This window comes from Anser anser (genome assembly GCF_964211835.1).
Source record: "Anser anser genome assembly, contig: SUPER_W_unloc_9, whole genome shotgun sequence".
Taxonomy (NCBI): domain Eukaryota; kingdom Metazoa; phylum Chordata; class Aves; order Anseriformes; family Anatidae; genus Anser; species Anser anser.
In genome coordinates this window covers 354,140-379,921 of record NW_028154223.1, presented here as the reverse complement: position 1 = coordinate 379,921, position 25,782 = coordinate 354,140, and the positions used below count along the sequence as shown (strand labels likewise).

Sequence of the window (25,782 nt, the reverse complement as noted above, 5' to 3'; positions counted from 1 at the left end):
GGCATCTACAAATTCTCTGGGCAACCTGTTACAGTGCCTTGCCACCCTCAGAGAAAAAATTTCTTCCTTATATCTAATCTAAACTTACCCTCTTTTACTTTAAAGCTATTACTCCTTGTCCTCTTACTACACTCCTTGACAAAGAGTCCCTCCCCAGCTTTCCTGTAGGCCCCTTTTAGGTATTGGAAGGCCACTATAAGGTCTTCCTGGAGCCTTCTCTAGGCTGAAGAACTGCAACTCCTTCAGCCTATTTTCATAGGATAGGTGTTCCAGCCCTTCGATCATCTTTGGGGCCCTCTGGACTCGTTCTAATATGTCCATGTCCTTCTTGTGCTGGGGGCCCCAGAGCTGGATGCAGTGGTCCAGGTGGGGTCTCACATGAGCAGAGTAGAGGGGGAGAATCACCTCCCTTGACCTGCTGGCCATGCTTCTTTTGATGCAGCCTAGGATACAGCTGGCTTTCTGGGCTGCAAGCGCACGTTGCTGGCTCATGTTGAGCTTCTCATCAACCAAGACCCTCAGGTCCTTTCATTGGGGCTGCTTTCAATCCATTTTCTGCCCAGCCTGTATTTGTGTTTAGGATTGCCCCAGCCCAGGTGCAGGACCTTGTACTTGGCCTTGTTGAACTTCGTGAGGTTTGAACAGACCCACTTCTCAAGCCTGTCAAGGTCCTTCTATGATGGCATCCTTTCCTTTCAGTATGTCGACTGTACCACACAGCTTGGTGTCATTGGCAAACCTGCTTGAGGGTGCACTCAATCTCACTGTCCATGTCACCAACAAAGATGTTAAACAGCGCCGGTCCCATTGCTGACCCCTGAGGAACACCACTCGTTACTGATCTCCACCTGGACATTGACCTGTTGACAGCAACTCTTTGAGTGAGAACATCCACCCAGTTCCTTACCCACCAAGTGGTTCATCCTTCAAATCCATGTCTCTCCAATTTAGAGACAATGATGTTGTGTGGGACAGTGTCAAATGCTTTGAACAATCTAAGTAGATGATGGCAGTTGCTCTTCCCTTATCTGCCAATGCTGTAACCCCATCATAGAAGGCCACCGGATTTGTCAGGCACGATCTGCCCTTAGTGAAGCCATGTTGGCTGTCACAAATCACCTTTTTATTTTCCATGTGCTGTATCGTAGTTTCCAGGAGGATCTGCTCCGTGGTCTTGCTGGGCACAGAGGTGAGACTGACTGGCCTGTAGTTCCCAAGGTCTTCCTTTTTTCCCCTTTTAAAAATGGGGGTTGTTTCTCCTCTTCCAGTCAGTGGGAAGAGACAATAGAGAGCTGAAACAGTACAGAGAAAATTGCAAAACCTTTAGACGTTATGAAGCCTTTTCCTGACACAGGCAGTGTGACTGATTTGTAGTGCAAAGATTGAACCTCCCAAAAGGAAGAAGCTGAAGAGCTGATGCAATGTAACTTGCGTACATCTTAATTTACATCTTAATGTTTATTTCAAAATAGAAGACCCTGATCTCAACTCCAAAATTGTATTGGAGAGGACCATGGTGGAGCGAGCTGTCCTCCCCTGCAGCCTATAGAGTACCACAGTGGAGTAGATATCCACTCTGTAGCCTGTGGAGGAGCCCATGATGGAGCAGGTGCTCTGGCAGGAACTGCCACGCATGGGGGACCCATATTGGAGCAGTCTGTTCCTGAAGGACTGCACCCCATGGCACAGACCCATATTGGAGCAGTTCTTGAAGAACTGCAGTCTTTGGGAAGCCCATGTAGGATAAGTTTGGGAAGGACCGTGTCCTGCGGGAAGGACCCCATGCTGGAGCAGGAGAAAAGACTAACCATGAAAGAGCAGCACATGACTAAGTGTTATGGACTGACCACAATCCCCATTTCCCTGTGCTGCTCAGGGAGGTGGAAGAAGAGGGTAGATGGGGGAGGAAGGTGTTTTTAGTTTGTTTTTAGTTCTCACGGCTCTAAGTCTGTTATCAATAGGTAATAAATTACATCTCCTTTATGCTGAGTCTGTTTTGCTTGTGACAGTTGGTGAGTGATCTCCCTGTCCTTATCTCAACCCATGAGCTATTTTTATCATCTTTTCTCCCTCTTTTCTTTTGAGGAGGAGGAGTGAGAGAGCAGTCTGGTGGTGCTGAGCTACCTACAGCTGTGAAACCACCACACAGATATGTATGCATTGTGAAGAGTGGTTGTGGCAGGCATTCTTCAGAATTGAAATGTTAGAATGTATAAAAAATAAACACAAAAGCCTGGGAGGGATGTTGTTATGTGGCGGTATGTGCTTATCTGTGGTTTGTGAGATGGTCTGCTGTGGGGAGTTTTTGTTTGCTTGTTTTTGTAGAAACTTCCAGATCAACTGCTATGCTGTTTAACCTCAAGAATGTTTTGAACCAAATTTCCAAACAAGGAAGAAGTGATTATAAAAGAATTTATAGCTTAACCAACTATCAGTTTAGGTGACTGACTGTGTTTTTTATTTTACTTTAACTTTCAATTTGGGTGACTGTTGCCTTTTTTAAAAATAAAAATACGTTTAAAGTTGTCTTATTTTCATCAGCTACATAAAAGCTTTTTGGCTGAATTTCTTTTTGGTTGTTGTTGGGAGATGATAGTGACAAATCTGTATCATTAAAACAATGTAAAATTATTTTTTTCCTGTATTTTTTTTTTTATTCACAGGTGTCAGCTGTGATGCATGTTTAAAAGGAAATTTTCGAGGTCGCAGATACAAGTGTTTAATTTGCTACGATTACGATTTGTGTGCAACTTGTTATGAAAGTGGTGCAACAACAACGAGGCATACAACTGACCATCCCATGCAGTGCATACTAACAAGAGTAGATTTTGGTAAGTAGTAGTTAATATTGGAACTGTTTGCCATAGTTATAAACATGTATATTTATTTCATAGCTTAGGAACTTTTTTTATTTCCCCAAATAACATGCTGAAAATTATAGCAAGTTTCTATCTCTTTAATTTAAAAGCTTGTTTTCTCTTTGGTTCTAGTACGTGAAATCTGGTTTATTCTTTTGGGTTAGGTGTTTTGGCAGACATCAAATTATTGGACTGTTACATTTATCTTATAAAAGGATTACTCCTAAATTAACTTCAAATTCAAAAGGTTTAACATCTACATGTACACACACCCCAGTATGCTGTACCAGAAAGTGCCATGGTGGAGAGAAATAGTGGTGAGAGTTCAGAGAATATGTTCTTTTCTGGTTGTATCTGGGGATGTAGCAGGGGCTGTAGGCTGCACTGAATGTGGAAGAATAGTGGCAAGGGCTAGCAAGTAGTCCTCTTAATTGCTGTTGTTGTATCCTCTATAACACCAGCACTGTAATTCAGGAGATACTTCCATAGCATATGTTTGTGTTAAGATGCTGTTGACATTGGACGCTTATTTCTTGTTATACCTGTTTTAAGCCTCCACAAGACTATCGTTTTAACAAAAACTGTTTTTAGTGATTTGAACTATATTATTAAAGTTTTCAGCTCTTTTAGTCTTATTTTCTTTTTCACTTAAAAAAAAAGGTTTAAAAAGAAAAGTACTGGATGTATACATTATGCTACTTCCTTTATGGATTTAAAGCTCAGAACAGCTTAATATACCGATATACAGCTACTTTCTCAGAACTCCCTTTGAGCAGAGAAGTCTCTCATTCATGTGTAATTCTCAAGTCACTGCTTGCTCTAAGCCTGTGTTGTAATGACTTGGAAATCTATGCTCTGAGAATTCAGAGTTTGGAAATAAATTTTTGAATGATACACAATTAATTAAGTGTTAATTAAGTATTAATTCAGTGTTTCGTTCACTATTTGAGGTGCATGGCTTAAACTTGACCCCTGGTGACAGTTATTCTTGTATATTGCATATGGGGTTAAATGGTAACATCGTAAATGTTATGTACGTGTTCCATAGGAAAAAGAGGATTGATGTATGCATGTTGTGGAGCCATAAGTTAACATTAAATGCTAAAAGTTTGAAAGTAATATAATGGGAAAACTTACTGAAAGTCATTTAACTTCTTAAGTTGTTCCAACCAATCTTGTGAACAATCTGTGCATCTAAAAAACATCTTAGAATCATAGTATCATTTAGGTTGGAAAAGACCCTTAAGATCATCAAGTCCAGAACTAAGCCATGTCCAGAAGTGCTACATCCATACGTCTCTTAAATATCTCCAGGGATGGTGACTCCACTGCTTGCCTGGGCAGCCTGTTCCAGTGCTTGACCATGCTCTCCATGAACAAATTCTTCCTAATATTCAATCTAAACCTCCCCTGGCGGAACTTGAGGCCGTTGCCTCACATTCTATCACTTTTCACCTGAGAAAATAGACACCCTTTTCTCTCTACAACCTCCTTTCAGGTAGTTGTAGAAAGCGATGAGGTCTCCCTTCAGCCTTCTCTTCTCCAGAATAAACAACCCCAGTTCCCTCAGATGCTCCTTGTGTCTTGTTTTCTAGTTCCTTCACCAGGTTAGTTGCTCTTCTCTGAATGCATTCCAGCAACTCAGTATCCTTCTTCTAGTGAGGGGCCCGAAGCTGAACGTAGTACTTAAGGTGTGGTCTTACCAGGGCTGAGTATAGAGAGACAATCACTTCCTTAGTCCTACTGACTGTGAGAAAAATCTCAATATTTTTTTTCAGACAGGGTCTTCTGTGAAGCTATTTTATTCGCAATTGCAATGGTGGGAGTCCTGCAAGCAGGAGCGCACAGTAAAAGTATATCATAGCCTTATATTCCCTATTACCCGATGCTTGATTCCTCCCGTTTCCTCATCGGCTGTGTACTACCGGTTCACAAACTACTCGACGCTTCTTGCTATACCATATATGCACAATTTTATTTGACCAACCATTAATTTCTTTTCCTTTTTTTTTTTTTTTCCCTTCTTCTCCCTTGACTAGAGTGCCTGTGATTTTTGTTTTTACTGATTTCGCACTGCTCGTCCTGTTTTTCTTAGCTATCCTCCTTATTTTGGGACAGTGGGACCTTCCCATTATCTTCTTAACATACTCCCCACTGCTATGCAACTGTCATGCCTGCACAATCACTTTTGAATATGCAAGGTTAGTGGAATTTTCCACTGCAAAAACACATTCTACCGAAAAAAAAAAACCCAAAAAACAAACAAACAAACAAAAAAACCTTTGTTTCTCACAATTCCCCCCTCTTATTTTCTTACTCCTATTGTCATTTCTGCACCACTTCACATCCTCCACTCTTGAGTTTTTCCAACATTAGGGCACAGTATTTTATATATGTCACAGGGGATGACAGATACACAATGCCATTATTATTATAATACCAACAAATAGTTGTTTGAGCCAATTCCATTCAGGTAACCATGAAGTTAGTTTCTTCCAAATGTCTTTAAATACCCAGGAAGTGTCATCTTGAGCCACTTTATGTAGGATCTTGTTTTTTTCCCAAATATTTTTGAGATCAGTCTCAATTCGTCCTGTTTGATCTACATACATACAGCGACTAGCATTAATTACAGTGCACGCTCCTCCTTGTGAGGCTAGTTATAAATCTAATACCATTTGATTCTGGAGTACCGTTCTTGCAAACTTGTTACCTCCTTTTGTAGTGCCTGGACTGCATCTAGTGTTATTTTCTAGTTCTTCCATTATAGCTGAGATATTTACAATAGCGTTTTCTAATTCACTCACCCCTAACCAAGGTAGAAACCACTTTGCAAAACAGTGAAATGCCCTGTTTCTTTTTACTAGAGGATTATCTGGAGTCCGCTTAATTCTGCGTGTGGTCTCAAGGGGGCTTTGGCTCTGTGGGTCTTCCATAATAGTTACATTTGGAATTATTGCCCCCAGGGTGCAAGCTCCCTTCCATCCTAGGGGCAACACCTTCCTGGCTTTATGGCCACATAGCCAGTACCAACCCATTGCCATTTGGGATAGGCCATCCTGTTACAGGATTCTCATGTTGTATTGAAGGGAATGACGACACGGACTCCAAGATAGTCGAGAAATGGAGACCCTTTATTGTCCCAATGCCAGATCTTATATAGTTTTTCTGAGCCCCTACACGGGCTGCACGTGGCTGGCAAACATAGTTACAGACTTCTGATTGGTGCATTCCTTTTGATCACGCGTAGCCCTCTATAGGCCCGTCCGAGCCTAACAACTCCTCCTTATTGGTTCCCACTTTCTCTTATTCTAGCCTGGTTACCACTCTATGCCTTAGTGCACCGCCATATCAATCAGCTTAAGTTTGTCACCGAAAGGGTCACCCATATTGTATCTGGTGTGCATTATGTATATTAGCATCCCCGTAGCTACCATATTCGGTACAGTATGGATTATTCCCTACTTCATGGATAATATTTCCACACCCAGGGTCAGTATTATTGCCCCCTGAGTTTCTATCAATGTTGTTTGAAAGACACCTTTGATAACACGTTATATTGTAGCCAGGATTATGTGTAGGGAGCTCAACTTCAAAATCTGTTCCTTCCCGGGACTGAGTATGATCCGTTGTTTTTAGAAATCTAAAGAATCCAGACACAGTTGCTGCTGGTAATGGAATAGCAATCAGGGACAAGGCCTTTTCAGTGTTTCTAGGCATTTGGGAGCAAATCCAACAATTATTTCGATATAGAACTCGAGAGATGTTCTGGATTAATTGGAAATGCTGATTTTTCCTCCCATCCTATCACTAATCAATTCATAACAGGTATTACTAAGATAAGCTTAAAATACATCATATCTCTCTCTATATCCCTATAATAATTAAGAAATAATAATTCAGAAAAACAATAAAAATCACAAACTAATAAGGATTCTTCTGGTGGGGATTGAATACCCCCCCCCTCTTCTTTTTCTCCCTCTTCCAGGGAGTGTCCCCTGGAAACACTCTAATTCTGTGTAATTCAATCCCTTTTACCCATTAACTCATTAAGAATTCTTTGAAGGAGAAGTTAAAGGTTTACAGTAGTTAGTTTTAACAGATTTAACTTTTAAAGTCTCTATTAAGACAGTCTCTCAGGTTTCAGGGTTAACCGATGCTTTCACCCGAGTGTAATGAGCCCACCATTTCTCAGCTGTTCTTACTGTTGTCTCAGTAGTCAGGAGTACCTGGAATGGTCCATGCCACTCAGGTTGTAGCTTTGATTCCCTCCATGTCTGTATCAGAACCTAATCTCCTGCTCGGAATGGATGGATTGGGGCTTCCAAGGGTGGGGTTTGTGCTAACGATCCACAGGTCCTGAGAGATGACAAAGAGGACGACAGCCCAAGTATATAGTTTTTAAGAAAAGCATCTTTTGTCTCAAATTGAGATAATTCATTCCCTTTGTCCAGGTACAGCAATCCAAATAATATTTCATATGGTGAAACTCCCACATCTTTTCTTGGCGCAGTTTGAATTCGGGAGAAGTGCCAAAGGTAAACACTTCGTTCAGGGGAGCCGAGTTTCAAGAACTTAGTCAATTGCTTCTTTACTGTCTGATCCACTCCACCCTTCCAGAAGAGGAAGGGTGCCAAGGAGCGTGAAATTCCCGCTTAATTCCTAGAGTCCGCATTAGCCCTTGCAATATTTGTGACTTCCTTGATCAGAGTCAATATTTTCAACGATTCCATACCTGGGAATTATCTGTTCTAGAATTTCCTTAGCTGCCACGCTTACAGTAGCAGATACTGAAGGGAAAGCTTCCACCCTCCCTGACAAATGATCGACCAAGACTAATAAGTATTTAAATCTACCTACTCTAGGGAGTTCTGTAAAATCTACCTGTACGCTTCGGAATGGTTGAATTCCTGGTTCTCGCCCCCTTTGGGCTGACTGCAGATAATTTTCCTATTTACTTTTTGACATACTTCACAACTCCTGCATACTTGTTCAGCCAAAGTATATATATTACCACACATACATATTTCCATAACCCAGTGTCACACATTGCTTGAATTCCCCAATGATGTAAACCAGTTAGTATTTGCCTCATTAGCACTTTATTCAGCATTTCTCTCCCCTCAGGGAGTATCTGTTTTCCTTCGGACTTTGTGACTCCTAATTCCTTAAAAACCTCTTTCTCTTAAAACTTTTTAGTTCTTTTTAGTTTTGGGTAGGGGTAGCTCAGCAATTCCCTGAATCCTCTCTGGATTTATTCATCATTTCCCCTCATACACTAGATGCCCTAAATACTTGACTTCTCTTTCTACATACTGTAATTTATTTTTCAGTACTCTCAAGCCCCGTTTTTCCAGAAAGTTGAATAGCTTGTTAGTGGCTTCCTTCACAATTATTTTCTCCTGTCTTGACAATAAAAGATCATCCATATATTGTAACAGTAACACCTCCTCTGGAGGTTGGAATTGCTCCAAAATTTGTTCTAGAACTTGCCCAAATAAATTGGTGGCCCTGTAAACCCCTGAGGTAAAACTGTCCATCTGTATTGTTGCTTCTGCCCTGTTTCAGGATCTTTCCCCTCAAAGGCAAATATATCTTTGCTCCCAGGGTCCAAGAGCACCCCATTAATATCACCATTATTCCAGTCTAGCAATTTACTATTTGAATGCCCAATTTCATTATCAAATCCTTTCCCAAGGAGTTAGTCCCTGCCTCGGGTACATACAGTAATTGCCCAGTGATCATTTTATCCCTAGTCTCATCCTGGTGTTCCCTAAAAGTAGCACTGTTATCTCAATCCCTTCTACCCCTGTCACCTGTAGGGTTTCATTAGTTAATTTAAGCCCTGATACTTTACGGGCCAGCGATGACCTAGCTGCCCTAATGTATTGGGTTTATGTGGCAAGGTTCTGGTAGTGGGGGGGCTGCAGTGGTGGCCTCCGTGAGAAGAATCCAGCAGCTGCCCTATGTTAGATAAGGGCCAGTTTCATCCGGCTCCAAAGGGGCCCGCTGCTGCCCAGAGCCGAGCCATGAGCAACGCTGTTATAAATGACTGAGTCCCAAATAGGATTACAATCAAAGTTTACAATTTATTAAATGAATAGAGGCAAGCAAACAGCGCTGGGTGCGCCGGGAGTCTCTGCTCCACCAGGACGCACACCTGTTACGTAAGGCGGCTGGTTTTTATGCTCCTAGGCTAATACATATTCATTACTACTTCTAGAAGAGGCAGGGTTATTATAATTGGTTTCCCGAATCCGAAGTCCTCCCAGGTGCACCTGCTTATCAGTCTCTGTTGGTTTCTCGGGGGCCGCTCGGACAGGGAGGCTCATATTCTTCCTCCTTATCTAGTGGTCTCTTGGCCGGCTGTCAGAAGTTACTGCACGTCCGTGCAAAGTCAGCAGTTTTTCTCTGAAGAAATCCCTTTGTTCTCTTCTCGCCTAAACCCAGGCCTCAATGTTAACCCTTCACACCCCTTAGTGGCACGAATTGCTGGACTATTCCTTACAATTCCTCCCTTTTTTTTTTTTAATATCATCAATTCGTGTCTCTTCTTCAACTTTTGTTAGTAGCAGTTGGATTTCATCAGTCAGTTCTCGGGGTGTCCATTTCTTAAGCATCATTATCGACACATCACCTTTTCTCTCCCAAAGTCATCACAAATTGGGTGCTATTTATTATCTGCCGTATCAACAACGTAAAGCAAGGTATCATACAAGATATAAACAATAATGTCATTACACCACATAAAAATAAAAATAGCATTCTTTTAACCCATGGTCCACCGGGCAACCACGAAAAGAAATCCCAATACATACCCTTCCAGGTTTGTATTGGGATGTGGGCTAACTTCCTAATTTCCTTTGTTATCTGCTTGACCACTTTTCCATTATCATCAATTTGTAAACAACAATTAGAATCGTTCAGTTTTCCACACACTCCCCCTTCTTCTGCTAGTAAATAGTCTAAGACCATTCTATGTTGAAAGATAGCATTCCTCATCTGAGTGGATTGATCAGCCAGAAGATCCAAGGCCGTCGCTGTTTGATTGGTTACAACTTCGAGGATAGCTTGCAACCTAATTATTGGGTTCAAATTATAAATAGGTTCTCGGGCTCCTGATACCAACTCATTTGGGTTCCAGGTAGCTGACCCATAATGCTGTATGATTCTTTCAGGAGGCCATTCATCCTTTCCCCATTTTTGGGCACTATCCCCGGCTAAGGAAGTATCAATAGATCGTTTTACTCTGTTCAGGTCGTCATATAATCTTATTCCTAAATGATTTCCTTGTGTTTGTGACAATAAAAAGAACAAGGGTCTTATGTACCCCACATAGCATATTCCCGACCAGTTTCCGGGTAGCCTCTTGTAAGCATGCTTGCCACACACCCAATAATGTCTCTTTAGGGCCCACGTCCCGTTTGGAAAATGACCATCCCATCCATCTTTACCCTTTGGGGCGTGATAATACAGAGTGTCCTTGTTACCGAGTGGTCCTGTTACAATGTCTGCCCCGTTTGTACTCGTATATGCACGCTTCCAAGCTCCCACGTTGGGTTTCCACTTACAGTCACAATTCAGTTCTCTTTGGCGACCTGTCATATTATAAGCCTTTTTCGCCGTCCAATCTTGAGAGTGTGGGAAGCGCCTTCAATCATGGGGTTGGGCCCGCTTTCAGAGCTTGTGTTACCATTCAGCCCTTCAGGGTGATCCAGCTCCTGGAAAAACTAATCACAATTTTATTATGGGTTTAAAAGGTTCTCATGTTATTTTTCTCAGGACAAACTGATCTTGGTGTGGGAGAAGTCCGGTCGAGGCACTCTCACTCGGCGGTCAATACCCATAGGGGTTGCCTCCCTCGGTAGACCATACACGCCGCAGTGGAGGGTCCTACCCCGGTCTTGCCTTCTCCCTTTCCTCCCTTCAGCCTTGTCCTCTTTATCCAGTGCCCTTAATTCATGCAGAACCTCATTGCTGGGATATCAGTTCCTCTTTAGTCTCAGTTTCAGTTCCCCAGGAGTGGACTCAACCCTCCAGGCTTCGGTAGTTATTGGTCCTTTTATTCTGGATGCGTGGGTCCAACCCCTTTCTGCTGTTCTCACAGCTGTTTCAGTAGTAAGTAAAACAAGGTACGGTCCCTCCCATCGGGGGTTCAATGATTCTTCTCTCCAGGTTTTTATTAAGACCTTGTCTCCTGGTTGTATTTTATGAATAGCAAATCCTAAAGGTGGTGTCTGAGTCATCATCCCAATTTCTCTTATCTCCTGTAATCTCCTTCCAATGGTAATTATGTATTTCTGGATACTATGATCCTCAACTACATTGTTCCCTAGGGGCATCCCTTGAGAATAAGGCATACCATATAACATTTCATATGATGATAATCCAGTCTCACTGTGTGGTTTAGTTCTTATGTTTAAAAGTGCCAATGGTAAGCATTTCGTCCAGGGCAGCTGTGTCTCGATCATTAACTTAGCCAATTGTTGTTTTATTGTTTGATTCATCCTTTCTACTTTCCCTGAGCTTTGTGGGTGCCACGGAGTGTGGTATTCCCACTGAATACCTTTCAAGGGGTACATCCTTCAAATCTTTGTGGCTGGCGTATGTTCGATTATTTCCACACAATTGTGTTCCAACGGTCCTTCTTCTGGAACGGTTCCTAGAAATACTGCTGGATATAACAGGTTAGTCGTTTTCAAGGTTATGTCATCTTGTTCAGTTAGGATTGCCTGATATTTCATCATCCAGCTGGGTGATAACCAGTGCCCCCCCCCCCTTTGTTCCAAAACGGTTGTTACCATATGTGGTCCAAAAACTTCAATACGTTTTCCCATTTGAAGGCAAATAATTTTCTACTATCTTTATCAAGAGGTATGCAAAAGAAGGCATCCTTTAAATCTATCACGGTAAACCATTTATATTTCCCTTTCACAGATGTTAACAATGTGTAAGGATTAGCTACTACCGGGTGAATATCCTTTGTTATTTCATTTATTGCTCTAAGATCTTGTACAAATCTATACTCGCCATTCAGCTTCTTTACTGGAAAAATTGGAGTATTGTATTCCGATTTACATTCTTCCAGAATCTGATATTTGAGAAATTTGTCAATAATTTTCACCATTCCTGTGCCTAGCTTCTATCTTAAGTGGATATTGTTTGATTCAAACAGGTTTGGCTCCTTCCTTTAATTCCACCTTTACCAGTTGTGCCAGTTTCGACTTCCCTGGTACATCTGTTTCCCGTACTGTTGCTATAACTGCATTTTCTACTTCTCTTGGAATATTCACAAAGGGTTTATCTTTGATCATTAGGATTTGGCCTACTTTGGACTCAGGTACCTTCATTATTAATTCTCCATCCTCAAAGGTTATTGTTGCATCTAATTTGGCTAATAGATCCTGTCCCAAGAGTGGCATCGGGCATTCTGGTACATACTAAAATTCATGGGTTAGTTCCTTACCCCCAAAACGCAAATCAAGGGGTTGTAAGAATGACCATTCCTCCTCTTTCCCTGTGGCTCCAATTATTGTAGTTGTCTTAGTTCCTAATCGTCCTTTTAAACTATTTAACACTGAATATGTTGCTCCTATTACATTTACAGCCTAATTAACACAGAGAAAGAAGCTCCCATAACCAACAAAAAATTCAAGCCTCTGTCTTCGTTTCCTAGCTTTATTTCAACTAGTGGACCTGCTAGGGTAGATGCTCCAGGTCCCCATCATTCCTGACTGTTGTAAGTTTGTCCTGCAGCCTAAGACAATTTCTTTCTGATATCAGGGGCTGATTGCCCTGGAAAGAGGCTAGCCAGTTGCCTCTCTCTCTCTTTTTTTTTTTTTTTTTTTAAGCCAGTGTGAGAAATACTCCGTAGCCAATAACTTAGGCTCAGGCGAGGATCTCAGTGAAGTAGTAATTTATTCGCGATTGCAATGGCGGGCGCCCCACAAGCAGGAGAGCGCACCCACTAGTTCCAAAACACAGTTTATATACTTTTTGATGACAGGACCCTCCCCTGTTTCCCCATTGACTGGGTAATCCAGGTTCACAATCTATCTGATGCTTCACAGACAATGCCTGGCCTTCAGTTGCTGGCCTGTTAAATTTCAAACTTCTTTTGACTTTTTTACTGTTTGAAGTGGTAATGTTTCATCACTTATCTGATTTGACTTGACACCGTGATTTTCACCTAATTGCTCTAAGGAGTCTGGTTGTCTGCATTTTACAAGGTTTTCTGTTAAGCTTTCTTATCACTGTAAGCATATTTCAATACCACATTCCTTCCTTCTATACAATGTAACACTGCAAAAACAACATTTCCATTCCCACAATTCCCCCCTTTTCTCTTTTTATAATTTGTTGATTTTTGCAAAATTTTTCTCTAAGGTGTAATTTGGTAGATGTCTTCCTCTTCTTCACTTTCTTTGCTTTCCATTTCCTCTAATATCATCATCTTATCTGAGTAGGGTGGTGGATCCATGGTCATTTGTTTCGAAAGTGCAGTTTCAATTAACCGTTGGACAAGTCCCCTTACACAGGGGATAATGCAACAACCAATGGCTGTCAAAACTCCTGCTACTACAATCAAGGATGTAAATATGGACACTACCATTCCTTTCCATTTACCAAACCAAGATTCCAACCATCCTGTGATGGAAGTGTCTGTTCCTGAGTTTTCTGCCAATTCATTGGCAAGGGTGGTAAGCCCTTGCAATGCTCTAGTTACTGTGCCATCCGGGGCAGTATTGTTAGGGATAAAAGTACAACAACGATTGCCCAACATCACGCACACACCACCTTTCTCCGCAAGAATCATATCTAATGCTATTCTGTTTTCCCAAGCCATTTTGCTGGTGGCATCTAGTTGTTCAGCGATTCCTCTTATCGCATCTCTTGTATAGTTTATGAATCTCTGCTGATTATAATAGATATAATTAATCCAATCCACATTTTTATTAATTGTTACCCACCAGAACAGTGACTCAAACCCTGCAGCAATTTGATTCCTGGCTTCCTGTTCATCGGGAACTCCTCTAGGCACCCCAATAGAATCTATGTACGCTCTATCATCAAATGATACTCCTAAGCTTCTTTTTCTTCTTCTGGGTATTTGTGATGTTTCTCTTTCAAATGCCAGGGTGAAGGGTATAGCTAATTGAACAAGTGCACAAGTGTCTCCCCAGTTAGATGGCAGGATGGACCGTAAGATCTTCCCTCCACAGTACCACCAGAGATCTGCCCTGGGGATCTCAAGTCTTGAATAGTTTCCCATCAAGTCCTCAGTAGCATTCAAGGTCCTCGTGCACAAGGCAAATTCTCCCAGATGCCAGGTAGCACTCACACCCTGCCGTGAAAGGCAAGCTGTATGGTTACCTATAGCTGTGGAGAATACAGGGGGAGCCCTGATACTGCTATCACGCAAGGAAGGGAATAGTAAAGAGAGAGACTTACAGGCCTCATTTCCCCAGGCAGTCTTTTCTTGGTACAATGCAATCTTACATCGCATTCCTTGGGAGTCCTCGGTCCACCCCAATAGGCAGGGCACTATCTGGGCAATCAGTCATCCCGAGGCACAAGCATAGCAATTGCTATGGTTGAGACTCTGGACAGTATATTTGACCCATTCTATCCAGGCATTCACATCCCCATACCCTGTTTCAATCTCAAATGTTTGAACTGCCGCATTTCAAAGAGGGCCTCCTGTTTTCTCTCCTGTTTTCTCCTTGAGTTTCTCCCTTTCTCTGATGGCAATAGAGGATCGTTTCCATACAGCTATTCTCAATCTGGCTGTTGGGTCTCTACCAGTTATTTGTTCCCTCTGCTCAATTGTCGTTGGGCATTTAAATCTCCACAAGCTAACACCTCACAAGCATCCAACATGACAGATTGCGGTACACAACCCTCTGTCACATTCACCCATATTTTTATGGGGTATCCCATCTTACTATTATCTGGTCATGCCTTTTCCAAGTTGCCAATTGACCAAGACTTTCTCTGAGGCCTACAATCACTAAAAACAAAATTAATAATTGATTTTTCCCTGTCATTATTTTTAAACCTTAGGTTTCCAAATAATTATCAATACAAAGAATAAGATATACACTACTACCATAACAAACCCCCCTTGGGAACACTTCAGTTCACTATAGGCCAGTCCTTTCTCTCAATCACAAGTCACACTCATTAGTTACCTGTGAAAATAAAAGGTTAGTTTACAATTGCAAGCTCTTATCCCGCTCAGAGTCCACTATGAGATTTTTCTCTTCGATTTCAGCTTCCAACAAGTCTTCTGTAGGAACAGCTTCCCAGGTACTAGGGTCGATGGATGCCTTCACTCAAGTATAGTGAGTCCAACCTTTTTCTGCAGTTCCTATGGCTGTTTCAGTGGTTAGTAGTACTTGGAAGTGTCCTTCCCATTCGGGCCGGAGTTGATCCTTTCCAGGTCTGAATCAGGACCCAATTTCCCACGGGTCCTGAGAAATGACAAAGAAGAGGACAACCCCAGAATACAGTTCTTAAGAAAACTCTCTTGTTTCGAATTGTGGTATCTCATCCCTTCTGCCCAGATAGGGTAATCCGAACAGCATCTCATATGGTGAAATTCCTATATCGTTTCTTGGTGCTGTTTGAACCTGTAGGAGTGCTAAAGTAAACATTTTACCCAAGGAAGTTGGGTTTTTAACACTAATTTAGTTAATTGCTTCTTCAATGTCTGGTTCATTCGCTTTGCCTTCCCAGAAGAGGAGGGGTGCCAGGGGGTGTGAAAAAGCCCACTCAATCTCTAAGGCCTGCATTAACCCTTGCAGTACTTGTGAAGTGAAATTATTTCCTTGATCTGAATCAATGTCTTCAGCTATCCCATATCTAGGGACTATTTGCTCCAGTGATACCTTAGCCACCGTGTTTGCAGTGGCAGATACAGAGGGGAAAGCTTTCACCCATCCAGTCACGTGGTCAATTAGGACAAACAAGTACTTAAGTCTCCCTGCTTTAGGTAACTCAGTAAAGTCTACCTGTATACTTTGGAAAGGTCGAATCCCTGGCTCCCGTCCCCCTCTAGGTTAGTTACAAATGACCTTTTTATTTGCCTTTTGACATATGGTACATCCTCTGCATATTTGCTTCCCTAAAGTGTATATTCCTACACAGACATACTTTCTTAGCACAACATCACACATTGCTTGCATCTCCCAATGACTCTCTTGATGTAAAACATCATATTTGCCTCATTGGTGCTTTATTCAGCATTTCTCTCCCATCAGGGAGTATCCATTTTCCCTCAGGCTTCGTGGCTCCTGATTCCTTAAAGAAATCTCTCTTAAAAACTTTTTAGTTCTTTCTTAGTTTTCAACAATTCCTTGAATCCTCTCTAGATTTATTCTCCGTTTTCCCTCAGACATTAGATGCCTTAAATACCTGACTTCTCTTTCTACGTATTGTAATTTATTTTTCAATACTCCCAAGCCCTGCTTTCCCAGAAAGTTGAATAGCTTGTTAGTAGCTTCCTTCACAACTGTTTTCTCCTGTCCTGACAATAAACGATCATACACATTTTGTAACAGAAATTCCTCCTTGGGAGGTTGGAATTGCTCCAAAATCTGTTCTAGAACTTTGCCCAAATTAATCGGCGGCCCTGTAAACCCCTGAGGTAAAACTGTCCATCTGTATTGTTGCTTCCGCCCCCACTTCAGAGTCTTTCCAGTCAGAGGTGAATATATCTTTGCTCTCAGGGCCTGAGAGCACTCCATTAATACCACTGTTATTCCAGTCTACCAATTTACTATTTGAATGCCCAATTTCATCATCAAATCCCTTCCCAATGTAAGAAATGGTCCAGCAATTCGTGCCACTAAGGGGTTTTGAAGGGTTAACATTGAGGCCTGGGTTTAGGCGAGAAAAGAACAAAGGGATTTCTTCGGAGAAAAACTGCTGACTTTGCACGGATGTGCAGTAACTTCTGATAGCCGGCCAAGAGACCACTAGATAAGGAGGAAGAATAAGAGCCTTCCTGTCTCCCTGTCTCCCTGGACCACGAGATAAGGAGGAAAATATGAGCCTCCCTGTCTCCCTGTTCGAACGGCCCCTGAGAAAGTAACAGAGACTGATAAGCAGGCGACATCGGATTTGGGAAACCAATTATAATAACCCTGCCTCTTCTAGAAGTAGTAATAAATATGTATTAGCCTAGGAGTATAAAAAAGTAGATGCCTTACGTAACGGGTGTGCGTCCCGGTGGAGCAGAGACTCCCGGCGCACCCAGCGCTGTTTGCTTGCCTCTATTCGTTTAATAAATTGTAAACTCTGATTGTAATCCTATTTGGGACTCAGTCATTTATAACAATTGGGGGCTCGTCCGGGATGGTCTTGGTTCCTGAATTCTGACTTGATCTAGGAGGGGCGCCCCCACCATTTGGTGGCTCCTGTTCGAGTCAGGTCGGGGCTAACACCATCCTGAACCTGAATAAGGGCAAGCAAAGATTTAGATTTTTTTTTATGAGCTCCCTTTGCCGGCTGCAGCACTATATTTTGCCCGTAATTCTGCGCGCGAAGATCCGAACGAAGACGACGGAGTCGTAAGTATTTAATGTGTATACCGTTCGGTTGGGTGGGTTTCGGTTGCCTGTGTGTGTGAGAGTGTGACTGAGACGGAACGTAGTTCCGAAGCGATTGTGGAGGTCTTCTAACCGCGGTTCCAATCTCCCGCGAGGGACTTGGCCGGTGAAGGACCGAAGCGATTCCTATAGGATTCGTGGGTGGGTGATAGGTCCTAAACCCCCTGCAAGACACTCTCACTAAGGCAACCAAGGGCTGTAGGAATTGCCACAGTAAAATTCCTAGATGGGTCAGACAAAATTGAAGACCCGGGACCAGAGAAAAGGGAGCAAATTACCAGACATACCACCAGAAAGTCCATTAGGGATAATGATTAGAAATTGGAACGATAGGGGCCCCAGAAAAGGAAAAAGCAAAGTAAAAATGATTCAGTATTGTATGATAGAATGGCCAAAGGAGCCTTTAAGACCACATGTCTTTTGGCCTATTTTCGGATCTTTTGAAGACTGGGTTTGCCAGGCTTTAAATCTACATGTTAACTCAAAGGAACCTTTTAGCCAGGAGGAAAGTGATTATGCAGGATTATGGATCAGGATCTCACGTCCTTTTCCAGCCTCAATATTTACACTAAAAGCAGACGAGAAGTTTGACGAAGAAGAGAACAAAAAAAATAAAAAATAAAAAAAAAAGGAAAAAGAAAAAGATGATGAATGGGAGTCATTGGATAACCTACCACCTCTATATCCTAACAATCCACCCCCGGTGGTGCATCTTGTAATCCTGTTTTGTTCTTAAATGTTTTGACTGTGTCAAGGAGGAAGGTGGGAGCATTATCTAAGTAACAGTTTAAAAGTTTGGGTATATTCGCGGTGGTGTTCGGTCAGTTTCCCAAGTATCGGGGGAGAGGGGCTGACTGATTATCAAAGTGGTAGAACGGAGAGTCACTTCTTTGGTGGTTCGGGCCTGAGCCCTAGGAATTTGGTAAGAAGGGGGAGAGCGAATTTATTTAGGCCTCAATACCTTTTTAAACCCCCATCTTGACGGATACACAGGAGTGATTCCTTGTTTTGTGTAGGCTTACTAACAAAGTGCATGAGAAAAATTAGCATTCGGCTTGAAATTCGGTCTTATTGAAATGTAAATTTTGTGGAAAAGGTGTTATTGTTTGTCTAGAAGACGGAAGGCTGAGTGCTTCAGGTGTTTTTCCGAAGTCCTGCGGATTTATGATTGGAATGGGGCTCATTAATAATCTGAAATAGTAAAGTTTGTATGTGGAAAGAAGAGTTTAATCCCAAAGAATTGGGACATTTGGGAAGAAGATTAGGAAAAGATAGTAAAAACCTGCAATAAAAAGGTTTGCGTGGAAATTGAAACAAGGGACAGTAAGTAATATAAATAAATAAAAGGGAATGGGAAATCAAGGAAAAGGGGAAAATCCAAAAAAAAAAAAAAAAGACGTCCTAAAAAAAAAAAAAATAAATAAAAAAAAAAAAGCCTCCTTGGGTGCATATTGGCACATTGGAAGGATATTGTTAGAAATGGGGGCACAGAAAGCAAGAGGACTTTCACTAAGTATTGCAATCAATGGTGGCCACTATATAAACTAAATGGCCACTTTATGGATCAATCGACTATAACAGTGTCTTGCAATTAATGTTTTTGAGGAGAGAAGGAAAATAGGATGAAATGTTGTATAGTGATATGTTGTTTCAGCATCTTGGAGGGAAAAGGTTTGGAATTAAGTTGGCCCCTGACTGAGCCTTTGGTGTTGGCATTAGAAAAGTACGGGCTGGAGAAAGATAAAGGAAGTGTTAAAAGGGTTGTTGAAGGTGTTAAAGGCTGTGTGGCATGTAGTATTTAACAGAGCTGTTTGAAGTTGAATGAGCAGGGGAAGAGGATGTAGGAATGTTAATAGTTCCGCCTCAACCCGAGGCTGAGATCTCTAAATCGCGGTGTGAGCCCTCTGGGGCAGGGGGACCGTGATGGGTCCGAGAGAGTTGTCGTGGAAACAGAAAAGCAGCTAACTCTTGAAACAACCTGAGTTCCTGTGTGAGCTCAGATTGCCAATGGGACCGCTCAGGGAACTGTCAACGATTGCATTCCCCTGACCGACCCCCTCACTGAGACCCTAATCACCCCGGAAATTATGTAAATACCAAAATCTGGTTAAAATGGGAAACGAGAATCTGTTCCAACAAGGTCCAAAAGAAACCCCTATGGAATTTTTGAATTTTTGGACCAACTTTGAAATGCAATGAGAAAAAAAAAATGGACCTGGCTTAAAAACAAACAAACAAACAAACAGAGGCAACTGGCTAACCTCTTTCCAGGGCAATCAGCCCCTGATATCAGAAAGAAATTGTCTTAGGCTGCAGGACAAACAACAGTCAGGAATGATGGGGACCTGGGGCATCTACCCTAGCAGGTCCACTAGTTGAAATAAAGCTAGGAAACGAAGACAGGCTTGAATTTTTTGTTGGTTATGGGAGCTTCTTTCTCTGTGTTAATTAGGCTGTAAATGTAATAGGAGCAACATATTCAGTGTTAAATAGTTTAAAAGGACGATTAGGAACTAAGACAACTACAATAATTGGAGCCACAGGGAAAGAGGAAGAATGGTCATTCTTACGACCCCTTGATTTGCGTTTTGGGGGTGAGGAACTAACCCATAAATTTTAGTATGTACCAGAATGCCCGATGCCACTCTTGGGACGGGATCTATTAGCCAAATTAGATGCAACAATAACCTTTGAGGATGGAGAATTAATAATGAAGGTACCTGAGTCCAAAGTAGGCCAAATCCTAATGATCAAAGATAAACCCTTTGTTAATATTCCAAGAGAAGTAGAAAATGCAGTTATAGCAACAGTACGGGAAACAGATGTACCAGGGAAGTCGAAACTGGCACAACTGGTAAAGGTGGAATTAAAGGAAGGAGCCAAACCTGTTTGAATCAAACAATATCCACTTAAGATAGAAGCTAGGCACAGGAATGGTGAAAATTATTGACAAATTTCTCAAATATCAGATTCTGGAAGAATGTAAATCGGAATACAATACTCCAATTTTTCCAGTAAAGAAGCCGAATGGCGAGTATAGATCTGTACAAGATCTTAGAGCAGTAAATGAAATAACAAAGGATATTCACCCGGTAGTAGCTAATCCTTACACATTGTTAACATCTGTGAAAGAGAAATATAAATGGTTTACCGTGATAGATTTAAAGGATGCCTTCTTTTGCATACCTCTTGATAAAGATAGTAGAAAATTATTTGCCTTCAAATGGGAAAACGTATTGAAGTTTTTGGACCACATATGGTAACAACCGTTTTGGAACAAAGGGGGGGGGCACTGGTTATCACCCAGCCGGATGATGAAATATCAGGCAATACTAACTGAACAAGATGACATAACCTTGAAAACGACTAACCTGTTATATCCAGCAGTATTTCTAGGAACTGTTCCAGAAGAAGGACCATTGGAACACAATTGTGTGGAAATAATCGAACATACGCCAGCCGTGAATATTCGAAGGATGTACCCCTTGAAAGTTTTTCCAGGAGCTGGATCACCCTGAAGGGCTGAATGGTAACACAAGCTCTGAAAGCGGGCCCAACCCCATGATTGAAGGCGCTTCCCACACTCTCAAGATTGGACGGCGAAAAAGGCTTATAATATGACAGGTCGCCAAAGAGAACTGAATTGTGACTGTAAGTGGAAACCCAACGTGGGAGCTTGGAAGCGTGCATATACGAGTACAAACGGGGCAGACATTGTAACAGGACCACTCGGTAACAAGGACACTCTGTATTATCACGCCCCAAAGGGTAAAGATGGATGGGATGGTCATTTTCCAAACGGGACGTGGGCCCTAAAGGGACATTATTGGGTGTGTGGCAAACATGCTTACAAGAGGCTACCTGGAAACTGGTCGGGAATATGCTATGGGGGGTACATAAGACCCTTGTTCTTTTTATTGTCACAAACACAAGGAAATCATTTAGGAATAAGATTATATGATGACCTGAACAGAGTAAAACGATCTATTGATACTTCCTTATCCGGGGGTAGTGCCCCAAAATGGGGAAAGGATGAATGGCCTCCTGAAAGAATCATACAGCATTATGGGCCAGCCACCTGGAACCCAAATGAGTTGATATCAGGAGCCCGAGAACCTATTTATAATTTGAACCGAATAATTAGGTTGCAAGCTATCCTCGAAGTTGTAACAAATCAAACAGCGACAGCCTTGGATCTTTTGGCTGACCAATCCACTCAAATGAGAAATGCTATATTCCAACATAGAATGGTCTTAGACTATTTACTAGCAGAAGAAGGGGGAGTATGTGGAAAACTGAACGATTCTAATTGTTGTCTACAGATTGATGATAATGGAAAAGTGGTCAAGCAGATAACAAAGGAAATTAGAAAGTTAGCCCACGTCCCAGTACAAACTTGGAAGGGTATGGATTGGGATTTCTTTTCATGGTTGCCTGGTGAACCATGGGTTAAAAGGATGCTGTTTTTATTTTTATGTGGTGTAATGACATTATTGTTTATACCTTGTATGATACCTTGCTTTACGTTGTTGATACGGCGAGTAATAAATAGCACCCAATTTGTGATGACTTCAGTGGAGAGAAAAGGTGACGTGTCGATAATGATGCTTAAGAAGTGGACACCCCGAGAACTGACTGATGAAATCCAATTGTTACTGACAAAGGTTGAAGGAGAGACACGAATTGATGATTAAAAAAAAAAAAAGGGAGGAATTGTAAGAAATGGTCCAGCAATTCGTGCCACTAAGGGGTTTTGAAGGGTTAACATTGAGGCCTGGGTTTAGGCGAGAAAAGAACAAAGGGATTTCTTCGGAGAAAAACTGCTGACTTTGCACGGATGTGCAGTAACTTCTGATAGCCGGCCAAGAGACCACTAGATAAGGAGGAAGAATAAGAGCCTTCCTGTCTCCCTGTCTCCCTGGACCACGAGATAAGGAGGAAAATATGAGCCTCCCTGTCTCCCTGTTCGAACGGCCCCTGAGAAAGTAACAGAGACTGATAAGCAGGCGACATCGGATTTGGGAAACCAATTATAATAACCCTGCCTCTTCTAGAAGTAGTAATAAATATGTATTAGCCTAGGAGTATAAAAAAGTAGATGCCTTACGTAACGGGTGTGCGTCCCGGTGGAGCAGAGACTCCCGGCGCACCCAGCGCTGTTTGCTTGCCTCTATTCGTTTAATAAATTGTAAACTCTGATTGTAATCCTATTTGGGACTCAGTCATTTATAACACCAACAAGTTAGTCCCTGCCTTGGGTACAGACAATAATTGCCCAGAGATCATTTTATCCCCTAGTCTCAGCTTGGTATCCCCCAAAGGTGGCACTGTTATCCCAGCCCCTTCTACCCCCATCACTTGTTAGGGTTTCATTAGTTAATTTAATCCCTGATACTTTACAGGCCAGTAATGACCTAGCTGCCCCTGTGTATTGTGTTTGATGGCAAGGTTCGGGAGGGGGCTGCAGTGGCAGCCCCCACGAGGAGAATCCAGAAACCACCCCGTAGCAGATAAGAGACAATTTCATCCGGCCCCAGAGGGGCCCACCGCTGCCCAGAGCCAAGCCATGAGCAACACAGTCCGTGCCTCTGTGAGAGCACATCCACGAAAACAAACAAACAAACAAACAAAAACCTGCTGCTCAACAGCAGCTGGGAGAGCGAGGAGTGAGAAACCTCCCCGCAGACACCAAAGTCAGCACAGAAGGAGGGGGTGGAGGCACTCCAGGCGCCGGAGCCGAAGCCCCCTGTGGCCTGTGGAGAGGCCCCTGGTGGAGCAGGCTGCCCCCCCCACCCCCCCCCACCCCCGCCCCTTTTCGATACTTGGGAAACTGACCAAACACCACAGCAAATATACCAAAACTTCTAGACTGTTACTTAGATAGTGCCTACATCCTCTTTCCCTGCTCATTCAACTTTCCCAACTCATTCAAAAAACAGCTCTGTCAAACATTACATACCACACCTTTAACACCTTCAATAACCCTTCTAACACTTCTTTTTATCTTTCTCCAGCCTGTACTTTCACCAAAGTCTCAGTCATTGGCCAACTTAATTCCATACCTTTCTCCCTCATCCCATTTTCCTTCTCTCCTCCTTCTTCCACTCCGGATATTCCTACCTGAAGTGGCCAGCCTGCCCACACTTAAAACATCCCATCAAAGCCTGTCCCTGCTAAGATTCAGGCCGCAACACGGGTAGCTTTCCTTGCCTGCCATTCCTTCATCTCTCCTCCTCTCTTTTCCATCCTGGCCCTGACTCCCCCTGAAGATTTTCTTCCTCTTTCTCCAACCCTCTGCCTGACTACCTGCTACACTGTCAATACCATTAGTTTCACTCTCTGCTTTTCCTTCTCATCTCCCCTCTTGGCACACACGTTCAGGGCGTCCCACAGGAGGGCCCCCCAGTGACTGTTCACTACATCCCCCCACCTTCTGGAGCATTTTCTGTGCATCTTGCCAGGCTTCAATCACAAAATGAACTTTCAAGAGCCCTTGGGATACCGGGTCCTCAGGATTCATCCCCAAGTACTTTCTCATTCTGACCCCAAGTCTCTCATATGATTTCTGTGTTGCACACTATTATTCTTCCAGCCAGGATCGGCAAGTGGGTATTTCTGCCCTGCCGGTATTACCCCTGGTCCTGGAGGATGAGTTCTTTCCCATTTTTGTATAGCAGCTCTCCTCCTGATCATTCCCATTTCTTTCCCTGTAAACAACATATTTATATACATAATTCCCCCTCCCCAAGAGTATAAGTTAGGTCCTAGGAAACTCCTAACCTCTCTGCTGGTAAGGAGGGGGGGAAGTTCACTTAAGAGGATACACAGTTAGTGTTAGTACTGTTAGTATCAGGGAAGGCGAAATTCTCAGTACCTCTTCTACCTTGTTCTAATTCTTGCCAGAGCCTAGAGTACGCTCCTCTCTAGGGACAGTGTTAATTACAGTCCCTGTCTCCCTTCCTGGAGCGACTGCTGCTGCCACCGGTGCAATATTAGGATTATAGGGAGCATAACTTGGCTCCTCCTCCAAAAAAAAAAGGAATCTTATTGTTTACACATAAATTTAAAGCCTGAATTTTCATCAGGCCCGTATTTTGGCCAAAATACTGCTGTTTCCTTAATTGGTTCTTTTGTCCAGACTAATACACAATATTTAACCTTTTTTTTTTTTTTTTTTTTTACCGTCTCCTCCAATTTTGAGATTATTTTTCCAATTTCTTATAATTCTTCAGGAAGAACTTTCGGTAGGCACTCCCCCAGGGATATCTCCCTGTCCCCTGGAACTCATATTTCCCATTTTTCCTATTCTGGAAAATGGGGGTGTACTGCCAAGCACTTCCCTGTGCAAGGGCTACCGCACACCTATGAGTTTACCGGATTCCCTGGTGTACTTCCGAGCACTACCCCGTGCAAGGATTACCGCACACCAAATTTCCCTGGTGTACTTCCGAGCACTACCCCGTGCAAGGATTACCGCACACCAAATTTCCCTGGTGTACTGCCAAGCACTTCCCTGTGCAAGGGCTACCGCACACCTATGAGTTTACCGGATTCCCTGGTGTACTTCCGAGCACTACCCCGTGCAAGGATTACCGCACACCAAATTTCCCTGGTGTACTTCCGAGCACTACCCCGTGCAAGGATTACCGCACACCAAATTTCCCTGGTGTACTGCCAAGCACTTCCCCGTGCAAGGCTTACCGCACACCAAATTTCCCTGGTGTACTGCCAAGCACTTCCCCGTGCAAGGCTTACCGCACACCAAATTTCCCTGGTGTACTTCCGAGCACTACCCCGTGCAAGGATTACCGCACACCAAATTTCCCTGGTGTACTGCCAAGCACTTCCCCGTGCAAGGCTTACCGCACACCAAATTTCCCTGGTGTATTGCCAAGCACTTCCCTGTGCAAGGGCTTACCATACACCAAATTTCCCTGGTGTACTTCCGAGCACTACCCCGTGCAAGGATTACCGTACACCAAATTTCCCTGGTGTACTGCCAAGCACTTCCCCGTGCAAGGCTTACCGCACACCAAATTTCCCTGGTGTACTTCCGAGCACTACCCCGTGCAAGCATTACCGCACACCAAATTTCCCTGGTGTACTGCCAAGCACTTCCCCGTGCAAGGCTTACCGCACACCAAATTTCCCTGGTGTACTTCCGAGCACTACCCCGTGCAAGCATTACCGCACACCAAATTTCCCTGGTGTACTGCCAAGCACTTCCCCGTGCAAGGGCTTACCATACACCAAATTTCCCGAGACTCTTCCTTTCTCTCCCTTATCTCACGCTTCGTCCGTCTCCGGCCGCG

General features: G+C 42.9%; 1 long non-coding RNA gene across 3 annotated transcripts in view; it reads left to right on the top strand.

Annotated features, from left to right (window-relative positions):
- Positions 1 to 22,680, top strand: part of LOC310888971 — a 38,499-nt gene extending 15,819 nt beyond the window's left edge. For all 3 annotated transcript variants that reach the window (XR_014576292.1, XR_014576293.1, XR_014576294.1), the window contains one exon: positions 2,664 to 22,680. This is a non-coding gene — a long non-coding RNA (uncharacterized lncRNA). The remainder of the gene's footprint in view (positions 1 to 2,663) is intronic.
- Positions 22,681 to 25,782: the final 3,102 nt, after the last annotated feature.